The 27,741-nt window shown below is 30.1% G+C and overlaps 1 protein-coding gene across 2 annotated transcripts in view; it reads right to left on the bottom strand.

Annotated features, from left to right (window-relative positions):
* Window positions 1–26,634, bottom strand: part of LOC117180143 (monocarboxylate transporter 9) — a 45,056-nt gene extending 18,422 nt beyond the window's left edge. Inside the window, exon 1 of one of the 2 annotated variants that reach the window (XM_033372487.1) lies at window positions 25,823–26,634. The gene's annotated coding sequence lies outside the window, so the exon portion shown is untranslated. The remainder of the gene's footprint in view (window positions 1–25,822) is intronic. The other variant, XM_033372486.1, reaches the window with a different exon arrangement.
* Window positions 26,635–27,741: the final 1,107 nt, after the last annotated feature.

Raw genomic sequence — 27,741 nt, 5'->3', positions numbered from 1 at the left:
ATCATCAACGTGGAGGTCGACGAATATCGATAGTCTCTTTTTTTAAAGGGATTTTATATATTTTTTTTACATTTTTTAATTTTTTTTATGGAGAATTTTTTTCATTTTAGATTTCAATCCGTTGAAATCATTTTGATCCTGCTGTTTCAGAATGTAATTTTGAGAAACAATGTAAGCAGCAATACATGTTGCAATCAATGCAAAATCTAGTAGTCCTTTGGCGACATTGTTCATTATTACATAATGCTCTTGTTCGTGATTCGTATCTGTGAGTTTCGAAATCACCTAGTTTTGATTGCGACAAATATTTCCTGCTGATTTCTTTACAGAAATCTTTCGTTTTCAATTTAGCTATATTATTCTTGTTGCAAATTTTCCAAATTACGGTAGCATTTGTAACTGATGATTCTATTATTCGTGAAAAAATGTTAAAATTCGGTCTGGGAAATTCCGATCCCGAATTCTTGTCATCTGATGAATCATCTCCATCAGAGCCAGAGTAATCTGGATTAGGTATGATGATAATCTCATCATTTTCATCGGAATCCCATTCCAATTCTGAGTTTGTTGCAATTTTTGAGGCTTTACGCTTTGGCATTTTTTTTTGCTGGGTGTACTCGAAAATTCCCAGGATGACAATGCAGTGAAAGTGTGGTTTGATGTCAGAGTGCAATAACAGTTTGCAAAAATTGTTCAAATGCAAAATCCAAAATTTTGCTCAAAACGCTTCGAAAAAATTCAGGCGTATTCCTTGGCTTATTACAAGAACTTTTTATTCTTGATGATTTTTCCGAAAAGCGCATCGTTTATTGTAAAAAAATTCATGAATGTTTTCACAAAAATTTTGCCATTAAGACGCCATTTTGAAAATACTAAAACGAAAAATCGATCTTTGAACCATGGATTCTCAAAGTTAAGACATTTACTCCACCGGTTAGTGAGATTCCAGGTTAATTACAGACTCGAAAAGCTTTGGAAAATGGTTCACAAAAAAAAAATAGGTACGAAAAATCACGTTTTTTTTTTGTTTAAACTGCATTTTGGGATAATAAATAAATTTTTTGAGGAATTTCATTGGCACTGTCGGAAAGAGGAGATCTTAAGCAATAAAAATATATATGTCTCAATTTTTTCTAGTGTCGAATAGTCTTAGTTATTGGCCGTTGAAAAGCAGTGTACCGGTAGTTTCGTTTTGGCCGTTTAAGGGATAATCTTATGCACAATAATAATATGACTGGTTTTTAATCCTTTTCCTGGTTCACTACCATATTGTTATTCACTTTATGATAATGAAATGGCACTAAAAGTTGTAGATATCAACCTGAAATTTACTTAAATTAAAATGGCGATTATTAGAGAAAGGTTTTATTGAGTGATATGAAACTTGCAGAAAAATTGTTAAACATGCATTAAAACTTCAATAAATCTTCACTTAAAAAACTTCTAAAAAATTTTTGCGACCTGCAATGGGCGAAAAATTGCAATTTTTTGATAAAATATCCAAAAATATCGATTTTTGGGGTCACTTTCTTTATGGTTAACAATTTTGGAAATTTTAATCACTTTTTTTATTACTACTAGCAATATTATGCTGAAAACATCTTGTTGAATGGAAATCTCTAACTATTGCAAAACAGCAATAATATTCAATTGTCTATGGACGTCGGAAACTGAAGAATATATTTGTTTTACACTCGGAATCTCAATTTAAATCTCCGCCATTTATCTAAGTCGTTTCGAGCATTGTTACCTCGGCGTTTTCGGACTGAGAGTTGAGCCCCTTCGGTGCCGAGAGGGGTTTACTCGTCTATGTGTAAAAACCAGCGTATATTGCGTAATATAAGGAAATGGTTCATAAGCCACTGACTGTTTACGTTCTTTAGCGAGCGAATTTTGTGTTCGCTTTAAGTCCAGACCATTTAGGTGCATGCACAGAATCGGACTTAAATGGGATTCCCAGTGTAACTCTAATAGATGTGTTTTTTGATACGAATAAACAAAATTAAATAAAACTGTAGAATATTTTTCGATTTTTTTGCAGTTTTTAACTCAAACATTTTTGAGGCAGCACTTAGAATCATCCGATTCAGTTCATCTAGGGGTGAAACTACACTTTTGACTTATACTTTGAAAAACGAAGTGTCTATATGAATCGAAAAAAATCCCGCTTTGCGTATCAAAATTTCGGTGCAAATAGCTCCTTCCCTCTGGAATCGGTACCAAAAACATCCAGCTATTCGTACCGAAATTTCGGAGCTCGTAGCCACCGCCTTTGGAAAAATCGAAAAGCGTTTTCATTTGAGAAGAAAAGCCTTTTTTAGACCACCCTAGCTTAAACCTTACTGTGTATAAGTTTTGTAAAAACAAATAAAACCCTTAACTAATACTTTCTCATTGATGATGAGAATGTAATAAGTTCCTTCTAAAAATGCAAGTTCACCGTTATTGCACCCAAAAGCTCAATTGTTTTAATATTTTATTTTTAAATTCTGTTTCAAACCTCACAGTCATAAATGATACCACAATTACGTTCGTATTTAATTTTTATATATCAAGATCGATAGCCACCATCTCAATTTCTGAAAATCATCCTATATTTTATATAAAATAGCAAACGTCTTTATTTAAGACTACAAACGTTTGAATTCACAGAGTGGCTGCTACGGTAACGGAAAAAAATTCCTGGCCATCCACTAGTTTTTCCCAAAAACAAAAAAAATCACGGTCATTGAAGTCAAAAAATTCAAACATTTATAGCTGAAATTTTTTTCATTGCAGTAATAAAATAAAAACTTAAATGTGAATTACAGCATTTAAATTGGAACTCTTGATTTTAAAACTTTAAAATTGAAGTTTTAGATTTTTAAATTAAAATACTCAATAATTTATATGTATAACAAGAAAGCTGTAAACACTATTAAATTGAACAATTTTAAATTAAATACCGCTAATTATACCATTAATCCTTTTTCCTTTCGGGGTAGGCGTGACCTCAGTGGTTGCTTTTTATATTGATTTAAAATTCCCGTATCATTCATTTAAATAATACGTTTGTTCCGCCACACTTCTCCGATCCATGTCGCTGATCAATCTCTCTAGCGAGCACCGCAAGTGAAGCTTCTCACAAAGTTATCATATGAGACTCTCCACTCGAGAACCTTAGTATCCAAGGTCTTTGGTTTCAGGCGTCATTCACTCCACTAACACTCTTTTAATAAACTATTTGTCGCCACAGTTTTCTGTCTTGGCATACCGCTCTAGCTTCCTTCATGTCCATCCATTTTCTCATACAAGATCTTGTGTTTCTATGTCGTTTTATGTCTCTTTGAATTAGGATTTCATATACATATTCTAACCATTGTTTCCCAGGTCTACCTCTGAGCACACTGCCATTTACTTTACTTTGATAAGCTTGTTTTGTTAGTCGTTCATATTTCATTCTTTCAACATGCCCAAACCATCTTAGCCGTTCACACATGTCATTTAGTGGCTGCTCCACACCACATTCTTTGAGGATCATCTCATTACTCACTTTGTTCATCAGGGTTTTGCCGCATATCATGCGCAGGAATTTCATGTTAATCTCGTTAATTTTACTCTTATCTTTTTCTGGATAGGTCCACGTCTCGATACCGTACAACACAGTCTATATAAATATAGAGTTATGTACTGATCTATTAGCTGTACTGAATATATTTTTACTTCTAGATAATGGGTCCTGCTCTACCGATAACCTTACCCTCGTTTATACGCCTAACCCCCCATCTATCTTTCCGTCACTAGTAAATAGGCTACCAAGATATATGTACTTATCAACTTATTGTATTCTCTCATCATTTAGGACAATGTTGCACATTGTTTTCTTAACTTTTCCTTTAAACAACATAATTTTTGTTTTATTTACGTTAATTTTGGGGCCCATGTATTTCATGCTTGTATTCAGTTTGCATTATATTCTTTACAAGTCCTGCCATAAAAACCTTATCATCTGCTAAAGCTAACCCACCCGAGTCGAAATATAAGCCCTCTTTTTATTCTCTTCAGTTCTATAGCCTCAGAGACTTTACGAGGATCTGATGAGGATTAATTCAATATAATGCAAGTGCTATTTAACTACTCAAAATGTGCACAAATTTCCATTTTTGCATGTTTGGAGGTCTTAAAACTGACTTAATGAAATACTTATTAGATTCTCGTAGATCCTCTATTCAGTACTTCTAATTTTTATGTGCATGCGGTGTAGAACGCGCTTTTTTAAAGAGCAAAAGTTTCAATTTAAATATTCTTAACAAATAATCAATATTAAATGTACAGAAATTGTATATCCGTCCATCTTCTTATACTTGTATCGAATGCAGAATAAAACTACAATGACATTTTATTAAATGAAAGAAATATTTAGTAGATTAAAAATTTCCTATATTCAATAATTTCGTTGGTTGACTGAAAAGGTAGATTGATGTAATATTTTTGTATATATAGTAATGAATATGTATAAAGTAAATTTTAATATTTTCTATTTCAAAAAATACCCAAATTTTTATTTTAAATTTACAAAGAAAAGTTCTGATAATATAATGAAAATTGAATCATTTTATACCAGTATATATTATTGTCTTATATGCGATGCTGTTTAACTTAAAAATTAATTAAAGAGACGTTCAACAATAATCCGCCCAATTTATTCTGCCGGATTGAGATTTGCTCGAGTCGTGCGAAATATGTTGATGCTCGGGGATCCATGAAGCATTTATTTGTTGATTCTGAATGTATAATTTTAGATCAATTGAAATAATATTTCATATCCTAACAAAGAAATTTTAATAGATTGATATTTCATAAGTTCACATAGTTTGGGTGAATTTAGACATGGTATATATTTTAACACAGTCATTAATTTCAAATTCATCATATATATCGTATGGAAAACAATGAGACGAAAAGCATTTTTTTGACAAATGTCAGATTCACATAAAATGTTAATATCTGAGAAAGCAGACGTCAGCAATATAAATTAACATTTAGAAACTTGTATGAAAGTGTGGACAAACTATTATTTATGTTAAAAATTATACTGTTTTTTAAGAAATTCAGCTTTTTGGCTTGAAATAAGTTAAAAACTAAACTATTTGGTAGAAAATTGATGCATTTTTTTAGAAATTCGTCTTTTTGAGTTAAAAATAATTTTAAAAAATTTTTTATTAAAAAATAGTCGCCTTTTTGGGTACAATATAGTCGTCTTTTTGGATAAAAAATTAATCTTGTGTGTTGAAAATTCAACTGTTTGGTAGAAAATTCGAATATTTTTTTTTAAAATCCATATTTTTGGGTAAAAAGTTATTCTTATTTGTTAAAACTTCAACTTTTTGGATGGGACTTCAACTATCTTCTTAAAAATTCATCTTCCTTGATTGAAAATTATCGTTTTTTGTACGTCATCTTTTTTTATTCAAAATTAACTTTATTCATGAAAATTCATATGTCTTATATAAAGTTTTTCTTTAGCCGACGGCTACGTTAATTTCGGGGTAGTGGGATTTTTACAAATGATTTAACCTCACCATGAAAATAATGCGTTCTTTTTCCCTTGTCATTTCCTTGCGACACTGCAGCCAACTTTTTATTTTAGTAGAATTGTGTTCTTCTACACTTAATTCTACAATTGGCACATCTTTGGAATCCAAATTAATTTTCAAAAATTGCACATTTTTTCTCTGTTTGTCAAAATACCAAAACGTGTCCAAACTATCTGCTTCTTGAACTTGCATACGTCGCTTCGACAATCGGATTGGTTACAGTTTGAACGTTTATTTAAAATGATGAAGTATGCAAGTAAATCTTTGCAACAAAAAATTAATTAATATAAAAAATTCTTTGATCACAAAGCAGACTTATGAAGTGAAAGTTAGGATAATTACTTGATTTTACTAATTTAAAAATAAATAATCAATTTTAAATTTAAGGGAAGGCCTTTTTCATCACAAATATAAATTTAAAATAATTTTTAATTTCTTTATGCACTTTAAAATTATTGTTTGTTGTAAACAATTATAAACGAAAAAATTTAAATTAGAGCGCCAACGGTAATCAATCCGGTAAATGCGCGTGAAAACATTAATTATAATCAATTAAATATTAATTATTAAATAATTTAATTTAGCTGTGTATGTACAAATACACTTGCTTTGAACTATTTTTTCTGATAATTTATATACCGAAAATTAATTTTAATATAAATGAAATAGCAATATATCACTTTTAAATATTTTCTTGCAACCTAAAGCCAATAAAAATTATTTTGATGTCAACATTCCTTATATATTATTGGCGAAACATGTTGGAAATACAATCCCATTGATGTATATCGCAGTAAATGTTGAATTTTCTAGCTATAAAAAAACTTAAACAAATATATTCTCAAAGTATAATATTCAGTAAATTCTAATGAATTGCCACATTAATATATTATAAGTAATAATTTTAAATATTTAAAAATAGTTATTCATTAATATTTTAATCAATTTTCAAAATTATTTTTAATAATTTTACATTTGAAACTTCCAAATAGGATTTAAAATTATTTCAGAGTTTATAGAGTATTAAAATCGGACTTAAAATTTTGTAGAGATTATAAGAGGTGTAAATGAGAACTCGAAAAATACTGCAAAAATCTTTAAGAGACTCAAAGAGGACTAAAATTGTACTAAATAAGACTTAAGAGAATAAAATAAGGAAGACGAGTATTAAGAAGATCTAAAAAAATAATTCATTCAGCACCATGGAGAATACAAAAAGGACCAATATTTCGACTCGGGCACGGACCCTTACTGTTTCGAGACCCACACCTTCTTCATCGAAGGGGGCCACTCTTATTAGACAATATTGTCCATGAATACAATAAATAGCCAAGAGGACATAACGTATTCTTCTCTATCACCTTGTATAATATCGAACTACCCAGTAAATGAAAAAAGATTCAAAATAATATAAACTTAATCGGGGAGTGCCATGATTTAAATCCGGTTTGTGAAACTTTTTGGATTTGGTAAGATTGTCTCTGTAGAATATTAGTGCGGGCTAATTTCAGAAATAGAATTGTGTGATGTTTATTATAAATAGTGTTGAAATCGAAGTTTATTTTATATATTTAATCCTAAATTCGAAATAACAGCCAGTGTCGGCGTGCTTGTATCGATGTTACGGAAGCTAGTCTCCGATGGTGAAGTCGTTAATAGCAGAGAACTAGAAAAATTAGAACTATCGTCTGTCTGTTAACTAATATAATTGTTTTTTTTTTCGCTAACAATTTGCAATTTTCATTTTAGAGCTGATTGTGCACAACATTTTTTATGATATGACTAAAAAAGCAGAAGAATCCTATTAAATGGGGTTTGATGAGGATTCCAGAATTCGGTGAAAAATAACCGAGATAAGCTATGCCGCTCACATACATCAAAAATTAGACCGAGCAGTGAGGCTGAACACAAATTAAATTTGAAACATTCTTGCAACATACCTGTATAATGGGGCCCACTATTATTATTAACTTATATGATTATCTCAATAATTAAAATCCATTAAAATTCCACATTTAGTATTCTCTGACTGCATGGAATTCAATTCTTTTTAATACACCTCAGTTCTGTTCAAACCTACAAATTCAGTTACACTCCACGAATAGAGAAGAATTATAATTTTATATCCGCATATCCCTTTCAACCCCAGAAAAGGGGGGTTTCAGAAACCGGATTCGAAAGGAATTCCAGATTCTAATTACGTTTCATTTCTGTAATATTTTTTCATTTACTAAGCAATCAGTCAGTTCCCCACTAACCCTTACACTCACTTTGCTACCTGCATATATCGTTTTTATTGCTTGTAGGAGCCATACATGGACTTCGGACTCTTTTAGGACTTCCCAAAGTTTAATTCTATCCACCTTGTCAAATGCTTTTTCTACGTCAACAAATGCACAAATGACTCTTTCTCTTAGGATACTTCCATAAACCATTAGGCCCGATTATGGCTACTTTTTGACCCCTCCCTCTCCCCATGTAGTTCACTGTGGCATTCGCACCCCCCCCCCCCCCCCCCCCCCAGGGTGCTACGTGGTTTCTAGGAGACCTCTAATTCACAATTCATGTATTTAGTAAAAATGTTTTTTTGTTTGTTTGATAAAGAATTAATTTTTCTGTTTTAAAAATCTACTATTTGTTTTCAAATTTCTTTTTTTCGTGTTGTAATATAGTGAAAATCTTCAATAGCCCTCCCTTCTATAGCCTTTCAGAGAATTGTTACCGCGCCGCATGTACACTGGAAAAAAGAATTACTGGTAACAAGTGAATTTTACTTGACTGAAGTAAGTGGTCGGAATGAAGTATTTATTTGTATCAAAGAAATATTAATTGAAGATAAAAAATATACATTTTACGCCAAATGAATGACTCATTGTTCCAAACGAATGTGCTTTGAATTAAAATGAATATTTCTTTGAAATGGGGAAACGTGAATTGATGGAAAGAAATATATTTTAAGTTCAAGCAAATGTTGTGTATAGGGTCAAAAAACCATTTCCCCGAAGCATATTTTTGAATATTTGAAGCAAAAAAATATCTCATTGATCCAAAAAAATATTTGTTTAGCCTAGATATTTTTCTAAATGAGCAACTGGATTCTTTTAGCTTAAATTATAATTTCCACTGTTATTACTGTACATATTTAATTTTAAACAAATCACATAAATTAAAGTCTTGATGAACCTAAAACAGAAAAATTCAATGAAAAAAATTCACCCTCAGCAGGAAGTGAACTTGGGTCCATCGAGTGTAAAGTCCACAGCGTTGACCACGACGCTACCGCAACATTGAAATTCTAAGACGGAAAATGGCATGTGAGCCTCACCATAAATAACAAAGAAATATTTCTTCAAATCAAGAACATGGATATTTAATATAACAAAATATTTTTTAATCTAAAGAAGTATTTAGTTGAAACAAATGACGCCAAATTATTAAATTTTTGACTTAAAAAAAATTACTTGGTTGGAATAAATGCTTATTTGCCATGAATAATTTAATTCTACTAATCAAATGATATATTTCCTTTCACTGAAGAAATAAAGATTTATGTAAACGAATATCTTTTTCATCTAAATAAATGTCCAATTGCTATAAATGCATGAACTCCTTGTGACAAATAAATATATTTTGAATTTAGTTAATATTATTTTGTATTAAATTATTATTTCTTTGATATAAATAAACCGAAATTCTCGATTCAAGTATGGAAAAATTATTGATTCAAATGCGTCCGAATCAGTTCGAAGAATCGAACTCCTTAAATCAAATATATATTTCTTTGAACGACTAATCTCATTTCAACTAATGTAGATCTTTTGAATCAATGAAATGATTTTCTTGAATGTAAGATATATGTATTTCAATCAAGAAAATACAGCCATTGAATTCATTTCTTCAGATCAACAAAAGATATGTCACGTGATCAGATTGCTAAACAAGAAGCACTAAGAATGGTGGGTCTGGTCCTAAATTTGTATCATTATTGAAAAAGTTTTTTGTTGTAAATAACTTTGTTTGATTTTTTTATAATTATTTAAGTTTAGGACAAAAGCCACCTTTCTTAGTGCTTCTTATTTATTATCCCAAATTTTCAACTCGATGTGGCACTTCGTGTGAAAATAACTTGGGAAATAAGAAAGGTGGCGGTAAGGTAGGAATCTGGTCACGTGACCCACTCAACACATGGCCTTAAAGAATATTTTCTTAATGCTAAGAAATAGGATTCAAGTAAATGCATTTACTCGGAGCTAAGAATGATTTTTACAGTGTAGGTGTAACAGGTGCTGCGCGGGATGCGCGGGATCTGCGGTTGTCACTCAGGAGAGCGGTCAGGCGTGAACAAACAAAAGCGGAGCGGGCTATAATGAGTTAGTTGCCACCCACCGTCAGTCTCGAAATCGGGGGTATAGAAGGGTTTCACTGTATTTTTAGACTTTTTATTGTTTTCTTCTGTTATTTTTATTACTGTACGAATAAGTGTTTTTGAATTTATTTGACTTTCGGTACTTAATAATATTATACCTCTGCAATTATTGCGTTGCTTTGGTCTTGCTTTCCTGTGTATATTTGTACAATACTCGCTTTTTCCTAGTTTTATTACAGATTTTAAGCCTTTATAACCTGAAAAATTGAAAGATTTCTGGTTAAAAACATAATAACACGCTATCATTTCAAGGCTTTAATTTAAAGAATAAATCAATCTAAATGTTGAAAATTATATCATTTAGACAAAGTTTTAAGTTAGAAACTATAAAAAAAGAACGATTTAAAATTGCGTTCTAAAATCAAAACTCTTTAAATTAGAAGGTAAATTACATATTTTAATTTTAAGCCGTTTGAAATGAATAACTGTTTAGTTGTTACTTATATAACGAAATTCAACAATTTCACTTAGAAATTAAATTTTTTCTTAAATTAAACAATTAAAATTATAACGTTCGAATTTTACATTGTGCATTCTAAAATTTCTATGATTCAGGTATTTATATTTTAAACAATTAAGTTTCAAATGGTTTTGCTATGACTATTTCATTTTTAACTTCTCATTTTAAATAAATACTCAAAAAATGGCTAAATGTTTTAAAACGTCTGTTTCTAATTATAAAATTTCAAATTGAATGAGTTAAAAATTGAATATTTCTGACTAAATCAAATTTGAACAGGATTTTAAATAGAATAAAAACGTTTAATTACGAATCTAATAATTCGAAAGTACAGTGAAAGCTTTCAATAGCACTCCCTTTTATATCCTTTCCAAGATTTGACGGCGCGCCGCAGGTAGGTATAAAAGGAGCTGCGCGCGTACAGCGGAGCCTGCGGTTGCCACTCAGGCGAGCACTCAAGCGTGAACAAACAAAAGCGGAGCGGGCTATGATGAGTGAATTTGATCGGATGTTTTGAGCGGGACATAGAAAAGGGGAGGGGCCTATTTGTACCAAAATGAAGGAACATATAACAATTTAAACAATCATATCTACAGTTGACCAACTTAAAACTTTTGTTATTCGGAATTTTCAGTTTCACACACTTTTAATTGTTTTTTAATGGTTTAAGTCTTTAAAAGTTATTTAAATTGAAAATGTACGCTTGAAAATAAATACCTAAATTGAAACTTTTTTGAACTACAATTTTTTAGAATTACGCATTGTAAACTGAATGATGGCATTATTTAAAAAGTTAACGCTTGAACTTAGCACTTTAAAAAAGTTGTAATCGAACTTATTTAATATTGCATTTCATTTAATGTGACATAAAATTGATGATATTTTAAGTTTTTGAATAGACTTTTCTTCTGCAAATTTTTCTAATTCCCAGTCAAAAAATAAATCCACTTTCGTTTGCCGGGTTTTCCGAGTCGCAAAAAATGCACGGCCTTTTTCCGAGATTCCCCGTCCAGCGGACACCCCGAATTCAGTCCAATCGATTTTAGCGTACATAGTCCTCTTTATTTTTTAATCAAAGTAATAGAAATTAGTCGTTTCTCTTACTAAGATATTGTACCATTTTCTCAAATGTCTTTCCATTAGTTCCAAATAATTACTTCTACAAAAATAAATAATTATTTTAAAGTTTTTACTTCTGAATACATTTTCAAGAATAAAAATAAGGTTAAAATCGTGCCTGTTTGATTGCAATCACGTTGAGATTTAAAAAGCAAACATGGAACTTTTATCATATGAATTTTTTCAAGTAAGAGATATTAAGTTCATTTCAGATCAATATTCAATTTGTATTTTTCAACCTGATTATAAAGTCCGATTTATCCACGTGCACTGACTGATAATAATAATAATAATAATAATAATAATAAGCTTTTTGAGAGCGTTAAAAATTCTAAAGATGTCTAATTGGCATATTGTTATCACAGTATCGCACCTGTGATCCTGATAAAAATCCGCTCTCTGAAAAAAGGAGACAATCCGAAGACAATCTCAGCTTGTCACCAGACTTATAGTTAGTTTCATAAGATTTAAGATTAAGTACAATGTTGAGACAAAAATATATTCTTTCTAATAACTGTAATATTATAGGCGAAAAGAGTTTTTGTTAATTTCCAGCTTACAATCAATCGTTTCATTTCCCTTTTATTTGCTTATCCAATCTTGATAGGTCATCGCTTCTTCAAGCGAGGAAAAACCGGAACTACCATGAATCCATGGCTAACGAGTATTTACTACATTGAATTTACTTGTGCGTGTAATATAAAATTATACCTAATCAGTAATAAGCAAAAACTATTAAAAATGAGTTAGGTATTTTTCCAAGAGAGACAAACTTTAAGGCATATAATTTCCCAGATGATAAACTCATTTGGCAGAGAACATCACGTAGTTTGAAAAAAAAGACAAAGAGTCAGTGAAGCTTGCATTCAAACAAATAACTAAAGTTCTACCAGTACCAAGTTCTACGCTCATCGTACATCGACTGCCAATGTAATTGTATGCACTCCGTTTTCATGGCACCTTGTCTTCTAACAATGACCCGCATCGCTCGATGACCCTTGACATCCAGATTCGAAAATGATTCAATTCATAATAACTTCTACTTCAATATTCTTTATAGTACATACGTATGAGTAATTGTGCACATATAGGGCAGTTTTGAAATAATATTTTTTCAAAATTATATTTTTTCGTTCAAGTTAGTTTAAAATATAAAAGTCAGGTTTCGTCCAAGTATACTAAACCTAATACGCTCCGTTTTCTTGGAATTTTCCTTATTAGTTTGCGATAAAAGTTCTTAATTTTTTTTTAAACGTGGCCATTGAGCAGTGAAATGTTTTTACTTTAATGTCAAACAACATCGAACTCAAAAAGATATTCATAGTAGTTGAATGATAGAATTATATATTTTATTCTTAAACTTCACTGCTATATACTAACAGTGTATAACAGTATATAATATACAATGCAGAATATTATAATGTTTAGTGATGCGCAAAATGACTGCAGGTTGGGTCTTACCATGTTTTGGATTTTCAAACCGACCAAATTGACCAATTGACCAAATGCAACATAAAAATGTATAGAAAGTAGTTTGCAGTGCCTTACATTTGTCAGAGAAGACGAATACGTCATGAAATACATGGGAAGAATATAAGTAAAGTACTTTGTGAATCTTTTGTCTGGGAAAAGTGGCCGAGCACACTGCTTGGTACAAAATCAAATTCCGCATGTGCCAGCAGGTGCTGTACGTAAAGTCTCAAGTTGTAAATGTGTCGAGTCAAGCACAGATGTCCAAGCGAAGAAATGCGCGACGACATCGGTTAAATTCGGCATGGCATGCATGGCGTTTTCGGATTTCTCTTGTATCGCGGGCCGACCGCTCGATAACTTTACAGCAAAAAACTCCGAAGCAACTTTGCGTACTTCTTAGATGGGATTTGATTACAGAAAAATCCACAAGTACATTTTTTAATACAAATTGTTTAAATAATCAATTTTTTCTTGCAAAAATCAGAAAGAGCACATGCGTTTTATCAAAAAGCGGTACTTTCATTAATTAAAATGTTTTCGTATACTAAAGTTCTTAGCGCAAATATTTTTTCTTGAATATTTCATTTCAACTCAGAGAGCACTTACATAATTTTTAAGTTTTGACAGCTGTATAGAATATGCTACTTCTATTAATATAAAAAAATATTGGTTTAGACATTAGAGTGAATTTTTGAAACTTACCGTATTCGATATTTTTTAAATAAATATATATATATATATTTTTTATTTCATACCTTTCAATGCATAATATACATACGTGTAGAATAAATTACAGTGCTTTCAATATATAATCACTTGTATGGATTTTATTACTAATATAATTTAATATTATGTATACGAATTTCAAAATTTCTTCCTCAACTTTATTTTGTCCCTGCCTGCATCATTTAAGACGGACCACCCTTGTACTTTAATTTATTAATCCTTTTTATTTTTATCCTGCTGCTCACAGTAAAAACAAAGTGTAAATCTAACGCTAATTTCAAGGTTACATGTACCAGTAACAAGAATAAGTCTTGGTAGTGTGAATGGTACTACTTTACAAGGTATTGTTTCCTTATGACTTGGGGTACGAAACGTTATCTACTGTCAATTATTTTTACAGCTTTTCGACAAAAACAATCGACGAATTTCGTACCCCAACTACGAGCGAGATAAAACACCCATCTTGAAATTATCTGCAACAAAATTGATTCCAGAGTGTTTACTGTGCTCTGCCTCTATGATAATTTTCATTATCTTTTCCTCCAAACTTACATTATCCCAAAATTCAGGTATAAAATTCATATTTTTATTATACTCTTCAAAATTCTAGCCTCTAGAATTTTTCTTTTTTTGTCTACTCTTCGAGATGAAATGGGACTTCTGGAAATGGGATATGTAACTTCACTTTTCTCATAGTGAAAAGGAAGTTTATTGAAAATGGGATATGGTTCTAATTTCACTTTTCACGTCATAATGAAAAAGAAAGACCACTGGTTTCCTATGTGGTGTTCCTAACTTATGCAGAAAACATGTATATGTTAAAAAGTCACGAGCTAGTAGTTAGGTCTCGGATATGAGAAAATTCCTCGAATATTGATGTATTTTCGTAAACAATCTGCGAATTTTAAGAAAGAATTAGAGAATTCGATATGACAAGTCTAAAACCGTTCATTACGTTTTTTTCCGTAAATAATTACCAAAATATTATGAGTGATTGGGCAAGCTTCACAGAGCACTTGCGAGCTTGCCCGACATATCTGGGAACTAGGAAGTAGGTTCGCCTGCCCGTGGTCCGCACACACTCTCACCCACACGCACAGTGCGTATTGCACGCGCATGTATGCTTCGAATTTGCTGATAACAATTTATTTGTTAAAATTTTCTGAACACTTTTATACTTGTGCACATATTGCGTAACGTTATTTTAAACCCTTTTACGTTCCCACACCCTAACTGCATTACATTTTTTTGTATAGTTTAAAAAACTTAATAGACGTTTTATAAATAAAAATAGATATTTAGCATGAAATGCGGTATAGAAATACATTAAACAATATTTTGACGTAACACATGAATGTTTTTTTGATATTTTTTAGTTTCACACATTTACAAATTATTTAAAAGGAAAGAAGTATCAGCAGTTTTTTAGAATTATGTCAATTTTATAATTTTCATGAGACAATTAGGATAAATTTTTTAATATTTCAGATGCATCAAGAAAAGAAGGTAGAAGATTTAAAAAATATATATTTTATTTTACAAGATTTACAAATTAATAGAAAAATGTTAGCCTTTTCAAAAGATATTTAGGGCTTTTATGATTTCCGAAGAAATGATCAATATTCCATAAATTTTCGGAAATGCTTCCAAGGTTTAAAATATTTTAAATCTATGCAAAGCCTCTTGAATTCCTAAAAATAATTTTCAATAAATCCAATTTTTCCTGAAATTTTGAAAAATCATTAAAAATGTAAAACATTAAGCTCAAAATATTCAAAAATTTCTTGCAAATTTGAAGAAAATTATAAAAGATTTTTGAATATTTCAGATTCGTCAACAAAAAACTAGATTTAAAAAAATATATTTTACGGGATTTAACCAAATAATAGGAAAAGTTCGAGCCCTTTTAAAATAGATATACATACAATGCCTCTTACATTCTTAAAGATATTTTTATGTGACTGGAAATTTTCTTGAAATTTTGAAAAGTTATTTCAAATGTAAAACGCTGCCTCAAAACATCCCAATTTTCCTACGAACTTGCATAAAATTTATTTCTTAACTTGAGACCTTTAAAAGTTATTTTAATTAAGGGCATGTGATACTTTACCATATAGGTTTTCAGTTTTCCACACATTTTGTGCACAATTTTTAATTTGGAAAAAAATTAGTGTCCAGAAATTTGAGTTTTTAACGTCTTGCTTTCTTTTTATTTAAAAACTTCCACATAAATCTGCATTTTTATAAATCTTCTTCGGTTTGAAAATCTTCTTTATTCTCCTTCACCCGTGCAGAAATTTAAGTTTAACGCCGGTCTGTCCCCGATCGGGAAAAATGTGGGCCCGATAGGGTAATCTGTCTAGCGCCAGACCGTAAATGAAACGCCCTACCCAACCGGGCCCAGATCTGGACATCCAAAATGTGGACCCGATCTAGCCCTCATATGGCCCCTTTAATTTTTTATTTCTATAATTAGTAAAATTTCAAAAGTTTTTATATTAATATTTTTTCAACTTTGCTTTATACAAAACTTCAATTTTTCAATATTCTACATTATGTATCATTATACATTATATCTCATTTTCATTATACTACAATAAATTATCTGTTTGTATTGCTTGAGTTTATCGATAAGAGTTTGCATTTTGAAGAAAACTATTATGCTTTGACAAACAATGTTCAAATTTAGAGCTATTACACACACACACACAAATGAATTTTAATTATAAATATTTTTTAATCTTCCTAATATTCTTTAGGAATGATTTTTGTTTGACGTACATGGGGCACGTGGAGTGAGATTTAAAAAGTGAGGTTATGTTCGAGAAAATATAAAAAGCATTTAATTTATGATGTTGTTAATCCGGAAATTCATACATTTGGTATAAGGTAATGTCTGTTTTCAGTATATCAGCAACAAGATATAAAATTCTAAAAATTTGGAAAACATTTTTTTATTCACATAAATAGTAAATGCGCTCAAAATGACGACGCTTTCTTGAATACATTGCTGGAAATCTTCAGAAGCTAAAAATGAATTGTGATGTTGCTTCTAGCGAAATTAAAGTTTACCTTTGCCTTCATTGCGGATATAAGGAATCTCACCAGCAATTCTGTGATTCCCAATTCGCAATCTACTATTTGCTTTTCGCATTGTAAGTTATATGATAGAAAAACAATATCACGGCGATAACAGAAATCTTGACAAAATCTTTTCTAACCTAACCCGACCCGACGAAGTTCTGACGCGACCCACATAATCTGCCCCATTGGGACATGTGGAAAATCCGATCGGGGCCAGATCGGAACTCGGGAATAAGTTAGACAATTTTTGCACGGTTAATCTTCGCTATATTTATAGAATTTTATGGTTTATTTTCCTTTTTCTTTTTTAATGTGACCAAATTGAAACATTTTGCTTTAAAATCTTCTACTCTTTTTCGAAATTTAAGGAAATATTTGATGTTTCAAAATCTTTTTGAATTTTTTCCTAAAGCTCATTTTTCAAATTAAAAATTCGAAAGAAATTTTTTTGGGAACCTAAAGAATTTATGCCATTATTCTGAATTTTTTAAAAGTCCTAAAATATATTATAAATTTGCATTGTTTTTTAATCGTTCCAAACTTTCTACATATCTCTTAAATTTACTAAAATTTGTTCTAAAATTATATATTATGGCACGATGTTGCTTTACAAACTTTAAAACTCTTTTTCTTTAATTTTATAAAATAATTCGAAACGTTTTGTAATCTTTTGTAATGATCTCTTAGAACTTATTATTAAAAAATTGTTTGAAATTTTCCTATGAATCTAAATTATATATTTTTCCTTCTCTTGATGCCCTAAAAAATTAAGTTTACTTAAATTTAAATTAAATCCGGGAAAACGGAAATAATTGTCTTAAAATCTTCCATATTTTTTTTAAAAACAATTTTGAAACCTTTAAAATTTCAATTTATTATTTCAAAATGAAATATTAACTGCTTAAAATTTTCCAATAACTGCTAAAAAAATTTAATCTCAAAATCTTTCGAAATTTTTAAAACGCTTCTATTGTTCTAATTCTTAAAATAAGTTTTTTCAATGACTTTATTTTACTTATCTCTTTGAAAATTAAAAAAAAGATTACCCAGATGTAAAAAAAGAAAACATTTTTTCTTCTTCAACACTCTGGAATTTTAATATGGTAGCAAAATGTTAAGAAAAAATTATTGCACAAGATAAAATACTTGATTTAAGAAAAAGTTAGAATTGAATCTTTATCTAGTTCGATGTTTTGAAAATATTAGTCATCTAACAATAAATTGATTTTTTCATAAATGATAACATTAAAAGCATTAAAAAATCATTTTCATTCAAACATAGAAATAATTTGTACTCTACATTTTCTTTTAATATCACATTCATTTTTGAACATTTATTTTATTGGTAACTTTTGATCCTAATTTCAGAAAAAAATCAAACGTATTTTCATATGATTTGAAAAATCGAATGCGAATAAACATGTCAGTAGTGCCGTACAAACTAAAAAGATACGTGACATTGTCGCTTGGAGTGATTCTCTTGAGCGTGGCAATGCAAAAGTCGATCTAAGCGGCAATGTCACTTATGTATCTTTTTAGTTTGTACGGCAGAGTATATCAGAATCATTTGAAAAATTATCTATTTGAAATAATATAATTGCAAATATAAATTAACTTTTAATATTCAATATTCAATTATACAACCTTTAATTCAATAATTAAATTATGTTACTTCAATTTCAGGAACTAAGTTTTAATCTTTATTTACTTTAATAATCAGACAACGTTAATTAGTTAATAATCAATTGACCATTTTACAAAAGAAAAACCATTAAAATATAATTCTGTTATAAAACATTCAAATAACTTTAACTTTATATATTTTTTTAATTAGAACTTTTATTTATAAAAATTTTATTTAACCTTAAACTTTTAAACTAATTTCAGAAAATGTCACTTTTATTAGAATCAGTTGATAATGAATTAATCAGTTCACAAAATAAAAAACATGAAACAATTATTTTCATCGAAACATTTAAATAATGTTTACATTATGTGTATATTCTCCTTAAAATTTTAAAACAGTATTTCTATACGTCTGATTTATTAATAACCTTTGTCAATAATTAAAACTAATATGAAGAAAGTGTAAATAAAATTATCAGTAAATAATGAATAATGGTTCACAACATAAAAGCCTCAAATAATTTCTTTCACTGATTTTAAATTCTACTTACAAAAATGTCATTTTTGATTGACTTAATATTAATTTGAGGGAAAAAATTAAAACATTTGTACCTATACTTTTGAAAATTGAATGAAAATATTAATCTCAGAACACCAGCATAATTTCGAAAAATTACTTTATTGAAATAGAGGTATTTTAAAAATAAATTGATTTATATTATGCAAATCATATTCAATGTTCCATTATATAACCTACAAGTAAATAATTAATTTATTTGTTACTTATATTAAATAATTTGAGGTAATAAAATTTAATCTTTACTCAATTTAATGTTCTAAGAAAAATATTCAGCTTATATCAATTAGTCATTTTACAAAATAAGAAACATTAAACTATAATTCTCACTTTCTAATTAAGTTAACAAAATTAAAATATGTGTACATATAATTTAGAAAATTAAATTTAAATACTCATTTCACAATATTGGAAGCACCATACAAATTTATACAATTGTAATACAAGTATTTAAAAGAAAAAAACTTTTATTACAAAAGTAATAGCTAATATTTAATTACATAATCTGAGCGAAAATAACATATTTATATTACTAAATATTAAACAATTTAAATCCAATCTTTATGCACTTTGATATTGTATATTTTATTATTAAATTTTAATTCATATTATAATATTATTAAACTTAATGATTTCACAATATATCTATTCATTTAATAATCTTTTATATTATTTAACAAAATAATATAAATGCCATAGAATAAACCACGTCATTAACTTGACCATGTAAGATTTCGCCTCCATGCGCTACTAATGGAGGTTACGAGTTTTTATATATAGGATTGTGTAGCTTCGATGGTTGCGCGCATCTACGCACTCTTGGTTTATGTTTAAAAACTATCGAGTCAACAGTTCGAGGGTTCGAATCCTCAGAGCTGTGCGCACTTATAAATAAATATAAATTAAATCGCTCAAATAAAACTTTTCCCTTTTTTATTTAAGTCTGACATTTTTAGGCAGTGTTCGCAGCAGATTCGAACTGCTCGTAAAAAAGTTCCAAATTTATCCATACATTTTTCATTGAAATAAACATTTAAGGTATCAGTTTTTTATCCCGTACTAGTGATCTAGCTACAAGTTCGTGACTTTTTGCGGATAAATTTTTTCCGTGCAGCCCTATCTTTTTTTCAGATATAGCCTCTTAAAAAACACACTAACTACACCCTAGGCCTAGAATGCTTAGTTTCTTCTACCCTCCGAGTTGAAACAGACTATATAGTAGAAAGGGAATAGGGGTGTGATCTTACACAACCCTATCTTTTTTTCAGTATAGGCCCTTCACCACTGTTCTCTCTGCCACTTAAAAGTGCCTCTTCCTGAATTTTTATTCTTTTTTAAAATTAGTTTTTCAGGCTATGCCCTTGGGAATTCATTTCCGGGTATTTTTATTACTAAGTTTCAGACATACAATTTTTTTTTTACTGATTTTGATTGATTGTGAAATGTTTCATGCGAATCAGTCAATAATTGACCGAAATATGGTTATTTATAATTTAACTAAAACATTAATTAATTGGAGTGGTCAAAAAATTGGTCAAACAAGTTTTTATCAATTTTCAGTTCAAAACCATTGAAGTTCTTCTGTAATTTTGTATGATTGTTTGATCTTAAAAGAATCCATTTTCAAATTGCTATAGATTCGAACGCTTTCAAAGAATAAAGCGATACGTTCTGAAATTTGGGATGAGCAGTAAAATATTTCCAGCTTCCCCAATTTTTCGAGACGTCTAGACGCAGTGTTTAAGTAACTGTTTTTCAATGTTGGATCAATATTGAAATTGATTAAGTGTGATCACTTTTAATCAAAAACTGTTGCGTTTAAAAAGGTTTAATTAAATGTATTAAATTTTAAAGACCTTGAAAGTAAATTTATATTCAGTTTTAGTTATAATTTCTTTTCTGCGTATATTCATATAAAAGGGGTGAAAGCCACCCCCCGAATATTGCATGTTTAGCAGAAAATGAGTTCATTTGAAAATATAGAGTATTTCGGAATGTTTTCATGGAAAATTAGAAGAGGGTAGCTTTCCATGGATGAGCTACCCCTATGTAATTTTTGTTTGCACCGACATTTATTTTAGACGATCAACGGGGAAAATATCGGATTCGTAACGACAAAAAATTGAATGAAATCCACTTTTTGTTTCTTCAAGAAAAGAGCTCTCTTTCGTCAAATACAATACCCCCTAAACGTAACGAACAAAATCAATGCAAAAAATTCTTCCATAAAATCGTTTTAGACATTTTTTGTATGAAAACATACTACACATGGGTTGTTTGGCCTTAGAATGCAGACTTCTAAAAGAAATCTGTGGTGGACACACACCTAATATTCCTTGTTAAAACAGGCTTTATGAGATATTGTTAAGGTTATAATGGAATATAATTAAGGAATCACGTGTCTCCGCCAGGACCAAATTAAAAATCTTTGTATAAATTTGTTTGGTAAGCTCTCCTCAAAATGTAAACTTTATTACTTTTAACTTGAAAAATGTGCTGTCAAATATATGGTAGACGTTAAGAAATATATACAATAATAACTTAGGCGTAATTGTTTTGTCAAGCATTTAAAACTTTGTTTTAATATAAAGCTGTTAAATATCCTCTTTTAAATTCGAGTTAAACTTGATGTCTCATCATAGAACCAATTGTCTCCCTACAATTGAATCGAATTCCATCTTTAATTAACAATCCTAATTTCAATAAGACCCTCCATGGGGAATAGCTGAATTAGTAGGAGTGAACACTTAAATTATAGTGTCAAATCAATTTTCGTTTCAGCACCTTTCGACCTCAAATATGAACCTTCTCATGAACATCTTACTTGACTATAGAAAGATTCTGACTAAAACGTACTGACGTAATGAACGACGGGAAGAATAAATTACAGTGTACGAATGTCTTTTAATTTAAGATGGAGTCAATCGGAACGATTAAAGTAATTGTGCAGTGAGATAAACATATTTCGTTTGAAGTAAAAAAATAAGTTCCATATTTTATCACAGAAAAAACATCTCGACTTACTCATAGTGTCATTTTGATATTTGTAAAAGCAATAGAATTATTTCACTTAATTGTGAGAAGTATAAATATGAGATGTTCGTTACATCCTCTATAAGAGGTGACAGGATAATTAATTTTATCACTCTCCTTTGTTTCTATCTTTGTTCTCTTTCCTTTTATATAAGAAAAGTACGGATGTGAGTTCTATCTCTAATTTTTATATCAGTATTAATTACTTCAAGAATAAAAAAAATGTTTTTAGAGCTATTATTAGAAAAAGTCTTTGTCTGGAAAAATGCCTTATATTGTTCTGCCTTTGTACCTTTGCTCTTCTCAAGATGAGGGTAGAAAGCTCTGTACCAACCCCCTTTTTGTCTTTCTTTCTATAGCCATAGATACCACTTCTCGTCAGTCTCTTGAACGTGATATCATGTTGCACAAACATCTATTCATACTCTCACTAAAGTTCCTTTTACCTGAGCATTACGACCATTCATAAATTCTAGATTATCAATTCCAAAACAGGTTTCGTAATTGCTTAATAAATGTGTATTCAATGTCCTTCGACAAAAAAAATCTGAAAAATCCATATTTTCTTTCTCCATAGTTTATTATTTGAATTAAATAGTAATAGGATAATAACATAATATCCAGGGAAGTATCCTGGGGCGGGGGGGGGGGGGGGGGGGGGGGGGGGGCATCAGCAAATTGCACAGGCATGTGTGTTTACACACACAAACAAACACACACAAACAAACACACACACAACTTTACGGTAAGTCAGAAAATCCTGGGTAGGGGAGCGATCGCCGTTTCGCCACCATTGTAGATCCGCGCCTACCTTCTAGTGGTATGGTGCCTAAATTTGAAAACATTCATAGATGAATCCACTTAGAAAATTTTATAACTCAGAGATTCCATTGAAACTTCTTTTTTGCACGGGTAGAAATTTACAAAAAATAGACCACTCAAAAATATTAGTTTACATGGAGTTTTTTAAACTTCAGACAAATTTAAATAGTTGGAAAGCTTATTCGAAATTTCACGCTTTGAATGTTCAGAACTTTCTTTAAACCATCTAAAATCGACCAATTTTTTTTTTTAATTACAGATGTCGAAAACTTAGAAGTTTCAAACGTTTTAAGTATAAAATCTTTCAAATGTCCATATTTGTATTAAAAATGATTTTAATTTTCATGAGACTTTGGATATTTCATTTTAAACTACAAATACAAAATTTGATGTTCCAAATGTTTGCATAAATAATATTAATATTAATATAATAATATTAATTAAGGGAGGTGATACATAACTAGATAATCAACAAATTCAGAATTTTCCAGAAGAGCGAAAGAACAATCGGTAAAATTGAAATCACTATTTAAAGATAAGAAATAAGTCCACTCCCGAGATGACGCGTTGCTGAATTGAATTCGATTAGAAAAAGTTATCTAGTTTCGAAGACATAGATGTGGAAGTTGACAATCTGAAAGTGACCCTAGCAACAAATTGGACTGCGGATTCAGATAAGAAATGTAATCTCTTATTTTTAATAAAAAATAAAAATTTACTCTCGAGGTTTTTAGTTTCTCAATACGGGTAAAAAAAGATTTGATCTAACAAATTTAGCTAATTATGAAAGAATTGTCCATGATTGATAAAACTTAAAATTTTTTACAAAAATAAAAACTTGTAACCTTTTTTCGGAAAGAATAATCAGATTACTTATAATAAGATATAACTTTGGGAATGCCAAAACTTCCGTATAATAAATTGTCTAAATTTTAAGACAGAACTTGCGAATACTTATCTTCATAGTATTTTTCATCCAATTATTTCTGTTCGAAAGAAAAAAAACACCAATCTTTTTTTTAATGTAAAAATATTTTACACTTAGTTCTTATGCCACTTCAAACCAGTCAAAAAATGCAAAATTAGCATCTTCAAAAGTTGTGAGGTTTCTGTAAACGAAATAAGAAAAAATATTTACGTAGAAGGCAGTGATATTGTTGTTGATATTTAAGAAAATTATAACATGATGAAAAATGATTTGTTGTAAAATCTTGTTTGTTTTCGAAAACTGCACTTATAAAAAAATTAGCAATAATTTTCGCACACATCGAAAACGCATTTATCGTGAAAAAATTAGAATAGGTAATTTCACAAAACAAGAGGGGAAGGGGAGCTCATCGACTATTGTTACGGTAGCGTTGCAAGAGGGGAGGTAAAGTCCAAAAATCGTTCAAAAACGCGTTACGTAATATATAGATAACCCCTTATGAATGTTACCTATTTAGAGACTGTTTTTTACAATAAGATTAAAATTACGGAATGAGATTGCATTTAACTACCTTGTGGCATTATTCACTCTTTTTTTTTTAGAAAGTAAAATAGCACCCTATGATTTAAGGATCACGAAGTGCATGGGGCTAAACTTTATTTATGTAATATCTTTGTAATATATTATAATTATTATAATTTTTTTATTTCTTAAATAGTTTTTGAAAAATAAGAACTGATTTCCCATTACATATATAGTAAAAAAAATTATCTTTTACGAACAGATGTTTGATACAACAAAATTATTCTGTTTAGAGAAAATCAAAACTTAGTGTGTCGGTATCGCAACTGTAACAAACGATTTTTCACTACAGCGCATATAAAAAGACATTTTTTCCAATAAACAATTATAATTTTAAGAAATATCGACGCTGAAAGGAGAAAAAAACTAATTGTTAATATTTAAACTAAATTCTAATACAAATTTTAATTTTAATATTTTTTGAATTAATATTCTAGAAAATGAGATTTCGAACAGATCCTTTTAAGACATCTACTTTCTTTTTAAGAATTTTCTATGCAATAAGCCCAGTTAGCACAAAATTTTGGTATCTTGTGTAGTGCCAACCTTCAATTTTATCAATCAATCAATTTATCTCCTCCTTACCACAGTATTAGTAATAATGTAAAACGTATTTGAATATAAGTAGGTATGTATATGTACTTAAAAACTTAAATTTTTTTAGTTATTTTTAGTTCAAAATTCCAAATAAAATCCGTCTACAAACTCTTACATTTGACCAAAGTTTTATGATCTCTTGCATATGTCTTGTATATCTAATCACAGACGATTTATCAAAGAATTTGTTTATTTTATAAATCTTATCAATTCATATTTGTCCCACTTTAAAATCGATTACTTTTCATCAAATTCTTAGATCAAGTTCTTGTAAAGATAATATAAAACTGGCCAAGGTCAACTAGACCTAAAATTAATTGGGTATTCATTTTCAGAGATTTTAAGAATTGAAGGTCTTTTAAGACAAAATATTTTATGTGTAAGTCATTAGATCTCAACATGAGAAAAAGTATTCCACAATTACCTTCTTCAAATCTAGACCACTTTTACATTAAACAAAAATCTTTTTAATTATTTTGCCCAATATCAATTCAAAATAGATGTTTTAAATAAATTTATCATAATAATCTCGTATCGATATTCGCGATATAAAAACTGTCGAGAGCACGAATTTTCTGACATCATGAGCACTTTAAAGTAATGAAGAAAACAGTGCACGTGGAATAACACGACATACGTTTTCCGCCACGTGAGAAACATGTACACACAATGAAAGGATTGTAACAGGCTTATCATTTTAAATGATTCTCAAGAGAGAATCGCCTTACCCTTAGACCTTAGACTCTTTAGAGACTTAGAATAAGCTTTTAAGTGGAAATAGAAGGCTTCTTACGTATGCAAACTTATGTTGTCTAGTTGAGTTGAGATTTAGTTAGTTGGATATCGACAATGCCAATTTTTTCATTCGGCCAGGTTTTCCAACCTAATCAAAATGCTTCAGCCGATTCTTAGTGTCAGCAATGCCAGTAATTATCAATAACTGGTTTGCGATTCACCTCCACAATTCACTACACTATAATCCCAGTTATATCAATATAAGTTCTTTAACGCGCAACTATTACTTTTACATTCTCCAACATTATTAATGTTGTCACCAGAATCGCGTGATAGTCTCTTTCCATGCCAACAGACTTGTACAATTTATTTAGGTGATAAGGATTCCAAACATTTCAATGTTTATTCTTGGCTCTTTAATTCTTTTGTTTTCATTTTCTTGAGAGTTTAAATTTCAGATTCTCATCTCTTGAAATGGTGAAAAATTCTAAAAATATCTTGAATCCTCTCTTCTGTGCAATACAGTTTTTTCTGTTTTTCTTCTTGAGGTAACTATCTTTTTCGGTGGTTGAAAGATGTTGATATAATTTTTTTGAATCAAATTGTCTTCTATGAAATTTCTTATCACTAGACGACTGCTATTATATTTGTTAAAGTAGATAGTTTTGTTAAGATGCTTGGAAAGATTCGTTAAAAATATTGTATTATCTTTCGCGTAGCTTCTACGAATGAAACTTTGACGTGATATGAAAATCGACTCTTCGCGAAGGCTGCTTGAGCGTGAATGCTGAACTTTATCGCACGGAGATTGGCGACTGACTTTGTGCGGCTTTGTAAAACGTGAATTCTAAGTCAGACTCACGCGATGCAATCGCATGCAGAACGGCGGCAACGACCGTCCGCCCCTTTTCACTGGTAGCTTTTCCGAAGTACATTCGGCTTGCTGAAAATAAAAGCGAGTACGTTGTGTTTATAGCGCAGAGGCGAATGAACGGCCAGCATTCCTCAGGAGGACATCAGGAGAAAGTTACAATGCAAATTTTACTGAAAAAATAGGGTGGTGAGGAGGATATTGCAAGATGTGAAATCACCCATGGGAAATAAAAAAAAAACTGGCAGGGAGCAACGCTGGTGAATAAATCGTTAACAGTTTTCAAGAGAGATAAATCCTTGACATAAATCATTCATATTTGAAGGGTTGCAGTACAGAACTAGATAACCAATATTTGTCAGCAAATGGGCGTTTTGCATAAAAGATTTTTAAAAATCTGGATGTTGTGTTAAAAGGATTTTTCTAGGGCTCTGACTTTGCCAATGCCCAGTAACCCGGTTACGCGGGCGAGTACCCAATGACAGGAGTATTACTCGGGTACCCGGATACCGGGGTACACTGATAAAACTATATCGCACAAATTACAATATATATCGTAATTCCTGCGCTATATATCGTAATTATCGCATTATAATAATAATTTATATTAAAAAAATTATTAAATTAATTTATATTATAAAAATATAAAATCGCATAATTGTGCGATCTATAACGTGAGAAATGGGGATTCCTATCTGTCAGTTACATTTTGCGCTTTTGCTAAATGGTATTACATAAGTTCTAATTCGTCTAAAATAATGTGATTTATTTCGGAGGAAATATATCAGTAAGTACATATTTTTGTGTGTTTTCTGTCGTAGATTCTACATGTTTTACTGAAATTTGCTCACATCAGCGCGACGCAGTCGACGAGTTCAGAATTATTTTACTAACCACAATGAAACTTACGCCGAAATATGTTTAATCATTAACAGTTGCAGGTCTTACCTCTAGCAAATCTCTAATTTTCTCTGTGATTGTTTTAAATCTAGAGTCCCGATTTATCCCTTTAACGTCAAAAGGACACTCTTTGAGTGGCCTCTTTTCTACTTTATTTTTCACGATGAAGACGTCAAGGAAAAAATTCGTAAAGTACCAATCCCACT

Source organism: Belonocnema kinseyi, chromosome 9 (assembly GCF_010883055.1).
Source record: "Belonocnema kinseyi isolate 2016_QV_RU_SX_M_011 chromosome 9, B_treatae_v1, whole genome shotgun sequence".
NCBI classification, from domain to species: Eukaryota; Metazoa; Arthropoda; class Insecta; order Hymenoptera; family Cynipidae; genus Belonocnema; species Belonocnema kinseyi.
This window is presented reverse-complemented; position numbering and strand designations above follow the sequence as displayed.